This window comes from Oryx dammah, unplaced genomic scaffold (assembly GCF_014754425.2).
Source record: "Oryx dammah isolate SB20612 unplaced genomic scaffold, SCBI_Odam_1.1 HiC_scaffold_7, whole genome shotgun sequence".
Classification (NCBI taxonomy): Eukaryota; Metazoa; Chordata; class Mammalia; order Artiodactyla; family Bovidae; genus Oryx; species Oryx dammah.
Window position 1 is genome coordinate 4,194,675 of NW_024070191.1, and position 12,290 is coordinate 4,206,964.

General features: G+C 40.8%; 1 protein-coding gene and 1 non-coding gene across 2 annotated transcripts in view; both read right to left on the minus strand.

The window, feature by feature from the left end:
• CSMD1 (CUB and Sushi multiple domains 1) overlaps positions 1 to 12,290 on the minus strand; it is a 2,078,553-nt gene that overhangs the window by 1,885,799 nt on the left and 180,464 nt on the right. The gene's annotated exons all lie outside the window — the stretch shown is intronic.
• TRNAC-ACA lies at positions 7,692 to 7,763 on the minus strand. The gene has a single exon. It is a non-coding gene; the product is annotated as a tRNA-Cys (tRNA).

A 12,290-nucleotide genomic window follows, 5' to 3' on the forward strand; every position in this document is an offset into this window, starting at 1 on the left:
CCTGGGCTGCCAGAGCATCTCCTGACCCCCTCAGGGCTCCCCTGGGCTGCCAGCGCATCTCCTGACCCCCTATCCCCTGGGCTGCCGCTTCCCACCCTACCGGCCCAGGGCCCCTCTCCTTCTGCCCTGGTCACCCCGCCAGGCCCATGTCTTCACAGGGTCTTTACATCACTCAGCACTCTTCGATTAGTCACTTAGAATGACAGCTTTGTCTTGTGTTTTGTCTTCTGAGATCTCAACCAATTCTATACATAAAAGACCTGCAAGGTTAATACATAATGGGATCTTACAAATCGATGTGTATGTAAAAAAGATAAAAAAAACTGCATCCATAAAATGGCAAGTGATCATAAAAAGGAAAGATGCATCGGTTAAGAAGTCTATGAAAGATATTCCATTTCATTTACAATAAAGTAAATTAAAACATCTAAAACAATGTTACAATAAAACATTAAAACAATGACAATTTTACGCCTACTTGAATACATAAATTTTTAAAGATGATTTCTGAGCACTCATCTAGCTATTAGGAAATTTAGGATTTTATTTTCACTGCTTTGGGTTGAATGAAACAGTATAACATTTCTTGAAAATGTTGGCATCAAATGCCTGTATATTTTGACCTGGAAACTCAATTTTTAGGAATCTATCCCATGTTTTCAGAGAAGGCAATGGCACCCCACTTCAGTACTCTTGCCTGGCAAATCCCATGTTTTAAAAAGTGACAATATGCAAAGATATTTGTTCAAAGATGTTCTTTTCACCTTTATATATATGTAATACATGTAGAAAACCACCCAAATATTCAACAAACTTGGACTGGTTAAAAATTAAAAAAAAAAGATATCCAGTTATAAAAATGTCATATGCATGTTCAACACACAAACCACACACCACACATACCTTATTGATGTTTCTAATTTTTTCTACTATTAAAAAAAAGGTTGGAAAAAATAGGTGAAATAATAATAATTAGCTTTAGATAGCAGAAAATTAAATATTTTGCTTTTTTCTTATAAAGTATATCTTTTTTGTTTTCTATAAAATGACTTTTAATACAGAAAACCAAAGTAAAAATAAATAATCTATGTTTTAAGTTGCACTGCCCAGAAATATACCCTGGGACTGGTATTCTCAGGAACATGATTTTTAAGTCGTGTTCTCTGATAAAGCTGACTGGCATGGGAGGGAAGGAAGGAGGTCAGTCAGACTGCACTGTCCAACAACCCCTCCACAGAAGTCGGTAGCTCAAAACCCACAGGGAGACGCTGGGGACAGCCAGTCCTTAGAATATTCCAGAATGCCGAGCACGAGAGTGAGGCTAAGGCCTCACAGATGTCCGTCCCATGGACTGGCTGATTCAGGCCTCAGACTAGGGCTGCTGGGAGGGGCCAGGGGAGGGATTCAAGACTGAAAGGCAGAGGTGTGGGGTGGGGAGTGAGGAGAGGTAAGGGGGGCTGAGGTGGGGGGGTGGGGTGCGCAGTGCGGAGCTGGCTCTGAAGTCAGCGTGACTTCTTAGTGATAACATCTAGCATCTGTATTGTGAACCAGTGAAATAGAGACCATGCTGCCTTTAATCTCTTGATTTCGACTTGAAAATCAGCCTTCCTTGCATGTGTTGGGGAGGAAGTATAAGGGGAATCTCTCCATTTCCTTCTCAGTTTTATACTAAAACTGCTCTCAAAACATTGTCTTTTAATTTTTTTTTAAATCAGTCTCCCTTTCTTAGTTTTATCCCAAATTGTTAATGAGGAGCAAAACTGAGTTCAGTTTTACATTGTTAATGTTTCGAGTTGAGTTCACCATTTGACAGATCCTTAAATAAAAAGCAAAAGGAATGAATCCAAAAAATGTCATTATAAACCCATGAGAAAAAACAAACGTGTTCACATTTCATTTTTCTTCTCTTAAATAAATGTCGTGTCCCAGGCGGTCTGTGACCTTTGTCCGTCTCAGCTATGCTCAGCTGTAAACAGCTTGGGACTAAGATGTGATCGGGCAGCTTTTCCAAGTCATCTTCAATTTCAAAATAACGTGTGAAGGCACACACACTGAGGACGGAGCCCTAGCCGCTGCCTCTGCGGGAACCGGATACCTGCCAGATGAGGACGGAACACACACCTGCCCTGGTCCTATCTCAGCCGGGCAGCACTTAATGGATTTAGAGCATCTGATGGCTTTCTTTATTTGGTATTTTCTTTTTTAATGGAAAGGAGTCCTTAATGCGATTCTGAGAGAATGCAATTACCAGGCCAGAAAGAAATCTTTCTTCGCTAATTCACTTCTTATCTCAAACGTCCCTGGAGGTGAAGGGCTGCTCTGCCACGTTCAGGATTCGGAAGCCCAGCTCACTCCGTCCCGAAGCTCCTGCCTGTCTCTTGAGGCGCTGCTGTCCTTGGACACAAGGTAGCCTACACCCCTCACCATTCAGCTCAAGTTGTGGGAAAAGACACATACGTTGAAGAAGTGAAAGTGAAGTCGCTCAGTCGTGCCCGACTCTTTGCGACCCCATGGACTGTAGCCCACTAGGCTCCTCTGTCCACGAGATTTTCCAGACAGGAGTACTGGAGTGGTTTCCCATTTCCTTCTCCAGGGGATCTTCCCCAAGCAGGGATCAAACCCAGGTCTTCAGTATCATGGGCTCTGTGCTAAGTCGCTTCAGTCGTGTCCGAATCTTTGTGACTCCATGCACTTAAGCCCCCCACGTTCCTCTGTCTATGGAATTCTCCAGACAAAAATACTGGAGTGGGCTGTCATTTCCTTCTCCTCCCGCATTGCAGGCAGACACTTTTACCGTCTGAGCCAGCAGGGAAGTCCCCGTGAGCCAAAAAAGGAGGAAAAAAGAGAAAAAGGAAGACAATGTTTAAAAATCTGAGAATAAAACAAGCGAGGAATGGAGTTCCTGTTTTCTAGGCTGCAGGACAGTGATTTGTCTGGTTTATCTAGACTTGGCAGGGCCAGTACCTTTTTGTGATTTTAGGTATGGGGACTATTGCAAGACAGCCAAGGTCATTTCTGTTTTTATATTTTCTCATCTCTTCTTTCCACACTCCCTGAGTCTCCAAGTGAGGGAGGGCTCGGCCTTTGGTCTCCTCCGTCAGGACGTATCAGGGACAGTCGTGTTTCCAGCATGCCCGGAGGCCCACACCCAGCGTGAGCTCCCCGACGCTTATGGGGAAGGCCACCAGTCTGGGGTCTATGCACAGAGCAGAGGAGATCTAGAGGAATCCCAGGGTCGAAGGGCAGCATCACAGGGGAACTCATTCAGACCCCTAGGCTGAAATGGAAGATGTGCCTTTAGCACCCCTGTGACCCATCGAGGGAGAGTTCTCCCATGCCTTCTTCCCGCTGCAGCCGGGACTTCAGGTCACCGTCCGTTCTTGCCCTTCCGCCAGAACGCGTGCACGGGGGTGCTATGCGTGCGGGAAGGGTGAAGAGCAGCCGCACAGCTAAGTCACTCTTCCATACCTGCCATCTCCCAAAAAGAAACAAACAAAAGTAAAACCATAAAAACAAGACCGTTTTTAAGAAGCTAGAACTACGTGATGAAATTTTAAGCAGCTGGAGAGATTATAATCTTCAAATTAGGGAAAAGTCCACTTTATAGAAAATCAGTACACGATCTTTAAATAAGACTGAGAAATGCACCTTCCTATATGACTTCTATAATCTCAAGCCACAATTAGTTTAAAAGTGTTCACAATAGTTTTTTTCCCCCTCTTAAGCTTTTTCTTTTTAAAAAATTTAAGTATAGTTGATTTACATTGATTTAGATGTATAACAGTCACATTTTTCAGATTCTTTTCTGTTAGAGGTTTTTCAAGATACTGAATACAGTTGCCTGAGTCATACAATAGGTCCTTGCTGTCTACCTGCTTTTATATGTAGTGATGTGTATCTGTTATTCCCAATTTGTCCCTCCCTGACCTTTCACTTTAGTAACCATAAGTTTATTTTCTATCTATGAGTCTATTTCTGTTTTGTAAATAAGTTCATTTATATCATTTTTTTAGATTCCACAGATAAGTGATATTACAGGGTACTCAATAGTTTTTCTCACATTTTATTCATAATGTCTATATTTATGTTTCTAAGCACAGACCTGGGCTTCCCTTATGACTCAGGTGGTAAAGGATTTGCCTGCAATGCAGGAGACACAGGAGACTTGGGTTCGATCCCTGGGTTGCGAAGATGCCCTGGAGTAAGGCATGGCAACCCACTCCAGTATACTTGCCTTGAGAATCCTATGAGGAGCCTGGGGGACCACCATCCTTGGAGTCGCAAAGAGTCAGACATTACTGAGAAGGCACACAAAATCATAGCCTTCCCTGTTTCTGATGACTCTGAAATGCCTTTTTCTACCGTGAAAGGATTTTCTCCTTTTTTATATTCTCTTGCAGAGATAAAGATTAACGTTGGAATAAACTTCTATTGTTATACTTGCCCATGCTCCCAGATATATGAAAAGCTGTGATTTCACATGGAGGCCAAGACTTTCACCACACTTTGTTCTTGAAACATATAATATATCCCTCAAGACGGAAAAATAATATAAGATCCATGTGTTTGCAAATTGTGTGACATCGACTAGCAGAGAGAGGAAGAATCAAATGATCTTAATGTGGGCTTAGGGGATAAATTCTATTTTCAGAATCCTTATGTTCGTTAAGTGAGCCCTAAAGTTACCAGATGTCATTTTCTTTCTCTGATGCCAGCTTCAATTCAATAAAAAATGATCAAGATATTGTGTACACACAAGCCATAGAAAGGTCCATTGTCTCAGTCTTGTTCAAAGATCATGTGTGTAATGAATGTCTACTATAACGTTGACTGTTCACTAGTGAGAGTGAAAGATAGTGAAGTCGCTCAGTCGTGTCCGACTCTTTGTGACCCCATGAACAGTAGCCAACGAGGCTCCTCCGTTTATGGGATTTTCCAGGCAAGAATACTGGAGTGGGTTGCCATTTCCTTCTCCAGGGGATCTTCCCGACCCAGGTATCGAACCTGGGTCTCCCGCATTGTGGGCAGATGCTTTACATTCTGAGCCACCACTGTTAGCTAATTATTCATACTCATTAAGGTGGCAAAGGCCACTTTCAAGGTAGTGATAAATGTGAAACTTTTGCATCCACATTTATAATTTATGGCTTACTCAAAACTATTTCCCTAGAAAAGCATGAATGGAATTCATTCCCTTAGAATGAAATGGAGAACTCATGGAAAAGACCTTTGAAATATAAACTAGGTAGGATTTACTACAGACTATGAATAATTTAATCAACATGTTATTAAATGTTCCATCTATATTAGCACTGGTCTCTCTTCTATGACAGGGTGTTTTGTGACAGAAGGAAAGAGGTTTAGGGCCCAGACAACCCTGGGGTGAAAGCTAATACAGAAACTCACCAGAGCAGAACTTTACCTGGAACAAGTTATAAGCGCTCAACCCCAGTGGTTTCACTCAAAAAATGTCTTTCCATGGGCTCCTTGGTATATCATAGTTACTGAAAAGATCTATGTCTCCTGTCATCCAATTTAATCCAAAATAAAAACAAAAAAATAGGAGTTTAGGATTAACATATACACCATTTTATATAAAAAACATAATCAACAGAGACCTACTGTATAGCACAGGGAACTTAATGCTCTGTAAAAACCTATATGGAAAAAATAATCTGAAAAAGAGTGGATATATGTACGCATGTAACTGAACTACTTTGCTGTATACCTGAAACTCATGCAACTTTGTAAATCAACTATACCCCAATATAAAATAAAAATTAAATTAAGAAAAAATAGTGGAATGAATTTAAGCTCATTTCAGCCTTTTCTGCAGATGTCTATTCTATGAATCTTTTGAAATACTGACATAACTTTTTTTTTTCCATAAAATATTATCAGGTGTTTGGAACCTTTTGTTTTGCCAGTCAGTGTTCTGTCTTGGAGCCAACTTGCCTCACAGAACAACTAAGCTGCCATCACATCTGTGCTGTAGGTTTGTTGCAAGGATTGTAGGAGAGCATGGTGTAAACTGGCTAGCCCACACCAACCTCCACGGACAGGATGGTCACTCACACAACTTAGCTCTTTACTGAATGCATCTAAGTCCCAGGCTGTGTGTTTGGAGCTATAACCTCAACTGTCATAACACACTGGAAAGCTACATCTCATAAACACCAATAAAACAGTAACAGGAAACATGTTTTATTTCATGGTTACTTACTTGTCTGTTCAACAATAAAACTTATTTCTAGAATGATGAAAAAAATTTCCTTACAAGTCAGAATTAAAAACACCAGTATTGTGAGTATAAGTGAATGAGTTAATTTTCATTTAACTTAGACCATATTTAACTGGATGAGTTAAAATACATCTTCCATAGTTGCAGGAATGTGACATTAGAAAACTAACAGAACAGAAGCAGTTAATGACTGAAGAAAGTCAGAGCCGGGGAATAGTCAGAGATTAAAAATGGATAACAAAGTCAACAATTTGATTGAAGCATTTTAAGAAGTCATATCACTACCCTTTTGTGCAACTACAAGATAAATTGCCAATCACACCCTGTCTTCAGCGTAAATGTGATTTTTTTGTTTAATGTAAGAAGGAATTATTGAGTTACTTTATATTAATATAGCCAGTAGAAAAAAAAGATGGAAAGCAGAGTGGGAGGAGAGAGAGGGACAGAAAGAGACAAGGAGGAAAGGGAGCAGGTTGGAAAGTTCAGCTTTTTGAAGGAAGGAGGAAAGATGAGAAGAAGGAACAGACAGACAACATTACAAATAATCTTTGTTGGTTAAAAAAATAGGACCGATATCTGTGCATTTATTATACAGATGTCAATGTTTTATGAAATACATGGAAACTTTAAAAAAAAAAAAAGCTTTAGCATTTTTACATGTTTACATGGCATAGTTTGTTCCTAGGAATTTTTTTCATTATTTTTTTAATTGGGGTACTCTTGCTTAATAATATTGTATTAATTTCTGCTGTACAAGAAAAGTGGTAGTTATTCAGTCATGTCCACCTTTTTGCGACCTCATGGACTGTAGCCCACCAGGATCCTTTGTCCATGGGATTTCCCAGGCAAAAATAGTGCAATGGGTTGCCATTTCCTTTTCCAGGGGATCTTTCTGACCCAGGGATCAAACCCAGGTCTCCTGCACTGCAGGCAGATTCTTTACCATCTGAGCGACCAGCTGTATTTATACCCCATCCCTCTCTGACCTCGCTTCTACCCCTCTAGGTCACCACCGGGCACTGAACTGAGCTCCTTATGCTATGCAGCAGGATCCCCCTAGCTATCCATTTTTTTATTACTCTCCAAAATAAACAATTAGCTCAGTATCAAAACAACAAACAACCCAACCCAATAAAAAAATGATCAGAAGACCTAAACAGACATTTCTCCAAGGAAGACATTCAGATGGCCAAAAGGCACATGAAAAGATCTCCCTAGGAAAGCTAACATAGTACTAGACCTGATACACTTCACAAATACAGAGACCAACTCATTATCAAATACACAGTGTAAAAAGCCTCTCTTTATATGAAGTGAAGTGAAGTGAAGTCGCTCAGTTGTGTCCGACTCTTTGCGACCCCATGGACTGTAGCCTACCAGGCTCTTCCATCCATGAGATTTTCCAGGCAAGAGTATTGGAGTAGGGTGCCATTTCCTTCTCCAGAGGCTCTTCCCCACCCAGGATTTGAACCTGGGTTTCCTGCACTGTAGGCAGACGCTTTACCGTCTGAGCCATCAGGGAAGTCTTTCTGTCTATATGTGCCTCTCTAAAAAAAAAAAACACCTAAAAAATACCATAATTAACAATAAAAGGGACAGATCTCTGCTTCCTGATAAACACACACAAAGTAATTTTGCATTTAGAAATATGTAGGATTAAGGAAGAAACAAGTCAAAACTGTTCACATTTGAAGAACACTGTGTAAAGTACCCAACTATCAGACTGATAATATTAAAGAGGAACATAAAATTAGGTATAGACATGATTTTCCTCTTATGTTTATTTTTCCCCTAAATATTTATCTAATAATTTGAAAAGTTGAGATAAAATTCTGAGATCCCTCCAATCCTAAAATTGTAGTTCAAGAATACATGTGTGTTTTACCTATTGATACCATGTATAAAATATATAATTAATAAGAACCTACTGTACAGCACAGGGAACTCCACTCAGTGCTTTCTGGTGACCTAAATGGGAAGGAAATCTGTAAAGGAGGGGATATATGTAAACCTATAGCAGATTCACTTTACTGTACAGTAGAAAGCAAAACCATGGACGGAGGAGCCTGGTGGGCTGCAGTCCATGGGGTCACTTTTGCTCTTCACTTTCATGCATTGGAAAAGGAATTGGCAACCCACTCTGGTGTTCTTGCCTGGAGAATCCCAGGGACAGGGGAGCCTGGTGGGTTGCCGTCTATGGAGTTGCAGAGTTGGACATGACTGAAGCGACTTAGCAGCAGCAGCAGCAGCAGAAAGCAAAACAACATTGTAAAGCAACTATTCTCCAAAAAATTAATTTAAAAAAGAATATGTGTATTTTGTATCCCCTCCCTCTCTCCCTCAGGTATATATTGAATATATCTTCTATATCATATGCCAGGCTGGATGAAGCACAAGCTAGAATCAAGATTGCCAGGAGAAATATCGGTAACCTCAGATATGCAGATGATAGCCCCCTAATGGCAGAAAGCAAAGAGAAATATACAGCGTCTTGATGAAGGTGAAAGAGGAGAGTGATAAAGCTGGCTTAAAACTCAACATTAAAAATCTAAAATCACGGCCTCTGGTCCCATCATCTCATAGCAAATAGAAGGGGAACAAGTGGAAGCAGAGGCAGCTTTTATTTTCTTGGGTTCCAAAATCAATATGGATGGTGACTGCAGCCATGAAATTAAAAGACGTTTGATCTTTGGAAGGAAAGCTATGACCAACCTAGACAGCATATTAAAAAGCAAAGATATCGCTTTGTCAACAAAGGTCCATCTAGTCAAAGCTGTGGTTTTTCCAGTAGTCATGCATGGATGTGAGAGCTGGACCATATGGAAGGCTGAGTGCTGAAGAATTGATGTTTTTGAACTGTGGTGTTGGAGAAGACTCTTGAGAGTCCTTTGGACTGCAAGGAGATCAAACCAGTCAATCCTAAAGGAAATCAATCCTGAATATTTATTGGAAGGACCAATGCTGAAGTTGAAGCTCCAATACTTTGGCCAGCTGATGCAAAGAGCTGACTCACTGGAAAAGACTCTGATGCTGGGAAAGATTGAAGGCAAGAGGAGAAGGCGGCAGAGGATGAGATGGTTAGATAGCATCACTGACTTAACAGACATGAATTTGAGCAAACTCCTGGAGACACTGAAGGACAGAGAAACCTGCTGTGTCGCAGTCCATGGGGTCACAAAGAGCTGGACACAACTTAGCGATGGAGTATACACACACACACACACACACTATATTATACATAATCTGCTTTACTTTCTATAACAGGTAAATTTCCTTTGAAAATTATCAAGCGCTTTGACAATCTGTGGTCTCATTTGTACTCTGATCTACTGAGATAAATCAGTTCTTTGTCTTTGGGTGATTAAGACCTTGCCTGATAGAGCCAGGCTGCCTGGTGGGTTGAGACGTCTGCTAGCACAGTTCTGGCATTCTGGATCGTCACCCTGGGATCATGTGTCTCATTTAAGCTTTCCCACTTTGACTGGCCTTAGATTTGAAATAGAAATGAAGGTACCGTGCGTGTTATGTTGCTAATGCTTGTGAAGGATCTTTCAAAAGATAACATTACTTTAAAATAATTTGCATGCAAATAATAAAACTGACCTAATGAAGAATCATACTATATTTTGCTCAAATTTCAAACCTTGCCAACATTTCATTGGTGAATATAGAATGATTCTATATAGAATGAATATAGAACGATCCAAGGACGTATCTTCAAAGTGGCATGCTGCCCCAGGACAGACAGAACCCAAGAGTGCAAGCTCGCCTGAGGATGAAGCACAGAGCAGAACATGAATCATGATGAATCTAACCATTTGGGTGACGGCAACCAGACGGCCAGTGGACCTCAGGGAGGTAGAAGTGAACCTCAGATAGACTCTCTTTTAATCACTAGGCATTTTTCTTTTTCACACCAACTGAATATTTAACAAAAGAATTGTTAAACATGTGGACTGAGGGTCCCCATAGGACGCATGATGTTCTCCAGCCTGGACCAAGTCACCTGAGTGTGTCAGGGGAAGGCAGATCCTAGGATGGTGGCCCAGGAACAGGGAAAACGTGAAGGCGGAGATCATTTAAAATGAGCTAATTTTCTTTCATCAGTATCTTACAGTTTTCTGAGTAGAGTTCTTTTGCCTTCGTAGGTAGGTTTATTCCTAGATATTTTAAGTAAAGCAGAAAGAGAAAAACAAATGTATTAGCACATATATGTGGGATCTAGAAAAATAGTACAGATGAATCTATTTGCAAAATAAAAATAGAGATATAAATGTAGAGAAAAAACATATGGACACCAAGGAGGGTATGATAGATTGGGAGGCTGAGACTGACATGTATACACCACCATGTATAAAGTAGGCAACTGATGAGAACCTATTGTATAGCACGGGCCAGCGAAGGGGGAGGTACAATCTGTTCATAGGACATATAATGAGTAAATCTTAAAATGCATTCCAATATATGTTGCTGCTGCTGTTGCTGCTGCTAAGTCACTTTAGTCGTATCCGACTCTGTGGACCCCATAGACAGCAGCCCACCAGGCTCCACAGTTCTGGGATTCTCCAGGCAAGAATACTGGAGTGGGCTGCCACAATATACGTTAGGTATAGACAAATACTGTTTGATTCCACTTACACAAGATACCTAGAATAGTCAGATTCATACAGCCAGAAAGAACATTGGTAGACGCTAGGACCCAGGGGGTGGAGGGTAAGAAGTGGGGATGGGGACTTAATATTAATAAGGATAGAGTTTTAGCTTAGGAAGGTAAAAAACTCGGGAGACGGATGACGGTGAGAGTTGCACAGCAATGTCAATGGACTTAGTGCTGCTAAAGTGCACGGTTAAATATAGTTACAACAGTATGATTTATCTTATGTGACTCTTACAATAAAAAACTTTAAAAAATTAATTGTTTACACTCATCTAGAAATTTTCATTAAAATCATACTCCAGCCGTACAAAAAAAACAGACACCTTTTCACACTGGACACGCTTCCTCTGTGGTTATTGTAGAACGCATTCCGTTAAAATCTTTCAATACACAAAGAGTTTCATTTGCAAACAACCCATTTAATCACTATCCTCTAGTTGTATGTGACTATCTTAAATTCTTGACCCACGAATGAAAAAAAGTCACAAGATGACTGCTTGAAAGACTGCCCTGCCCTCCACAGGTCTTGAATGAACAGGAGGAATTCACAGCATGGGCTCCTGTGCTGTTATTTACTTACTCAGTTCTATAGAGTGTTTCGGTTTTTAAAAGGCACCATATTACAAAAAACAACTTCAAATGTCATCTTGCCTACCTCATCATCTCAAAATAGACGTATCCTGAAACTATGAAAATAATAATGTACTCTAGATTTCCTTCATCCAAGAAGCAATAGATTTTCATAACAAATTAATGGAAACATGTAGAGGGGTGCTCAGGAAATTTCCATCTATGATCACAGTAGGGGGCCCCATTGGCCCCAGTTTTTATTCTTTCCTGCATCCTGCCCTGTGCCCCATGCCTACACAGCTCCTGCCACACAAGGTGGTGCTCCAGTGTCTCAGCCACACTGACCTTGGCTGTGGCCAGCCGACAAGCCTTACTAGCTTTCAAGGCCACGCATTACTGCTGCCAGCTCCAAACCCAGGTGCTGAGCGTCTCCTAGCACCATGATAAAAACGTGCTCTGGAGAGCCTATAGTTCTCACAAAAAGAGCCAGGACATGGAAACAACCTAGATGTCCATCAGCAGAGGAATGGATAAGAAAGCTGTGGTACATATACACAATGGAGTATTACTCAGCCATTAAAAAGAATACATTTGAATCAGTTCTGATGAGATGGATGAAACTGGAGCCGATTATACAGAGTGAAGTGAGCCAGAAAGAAAAACACCAATACAGTATACTAACACATATATATGGAATTTAGAAAGATGGCAATGATGACCCTGTATGCAGGACAGCAAAAAAGACACAGATGTGTATAGCGGACTTTTGGACTCAGAGGGAGAGGGAGAGGGTGTGATGATTTGGGAGAATGGCATTGAAAC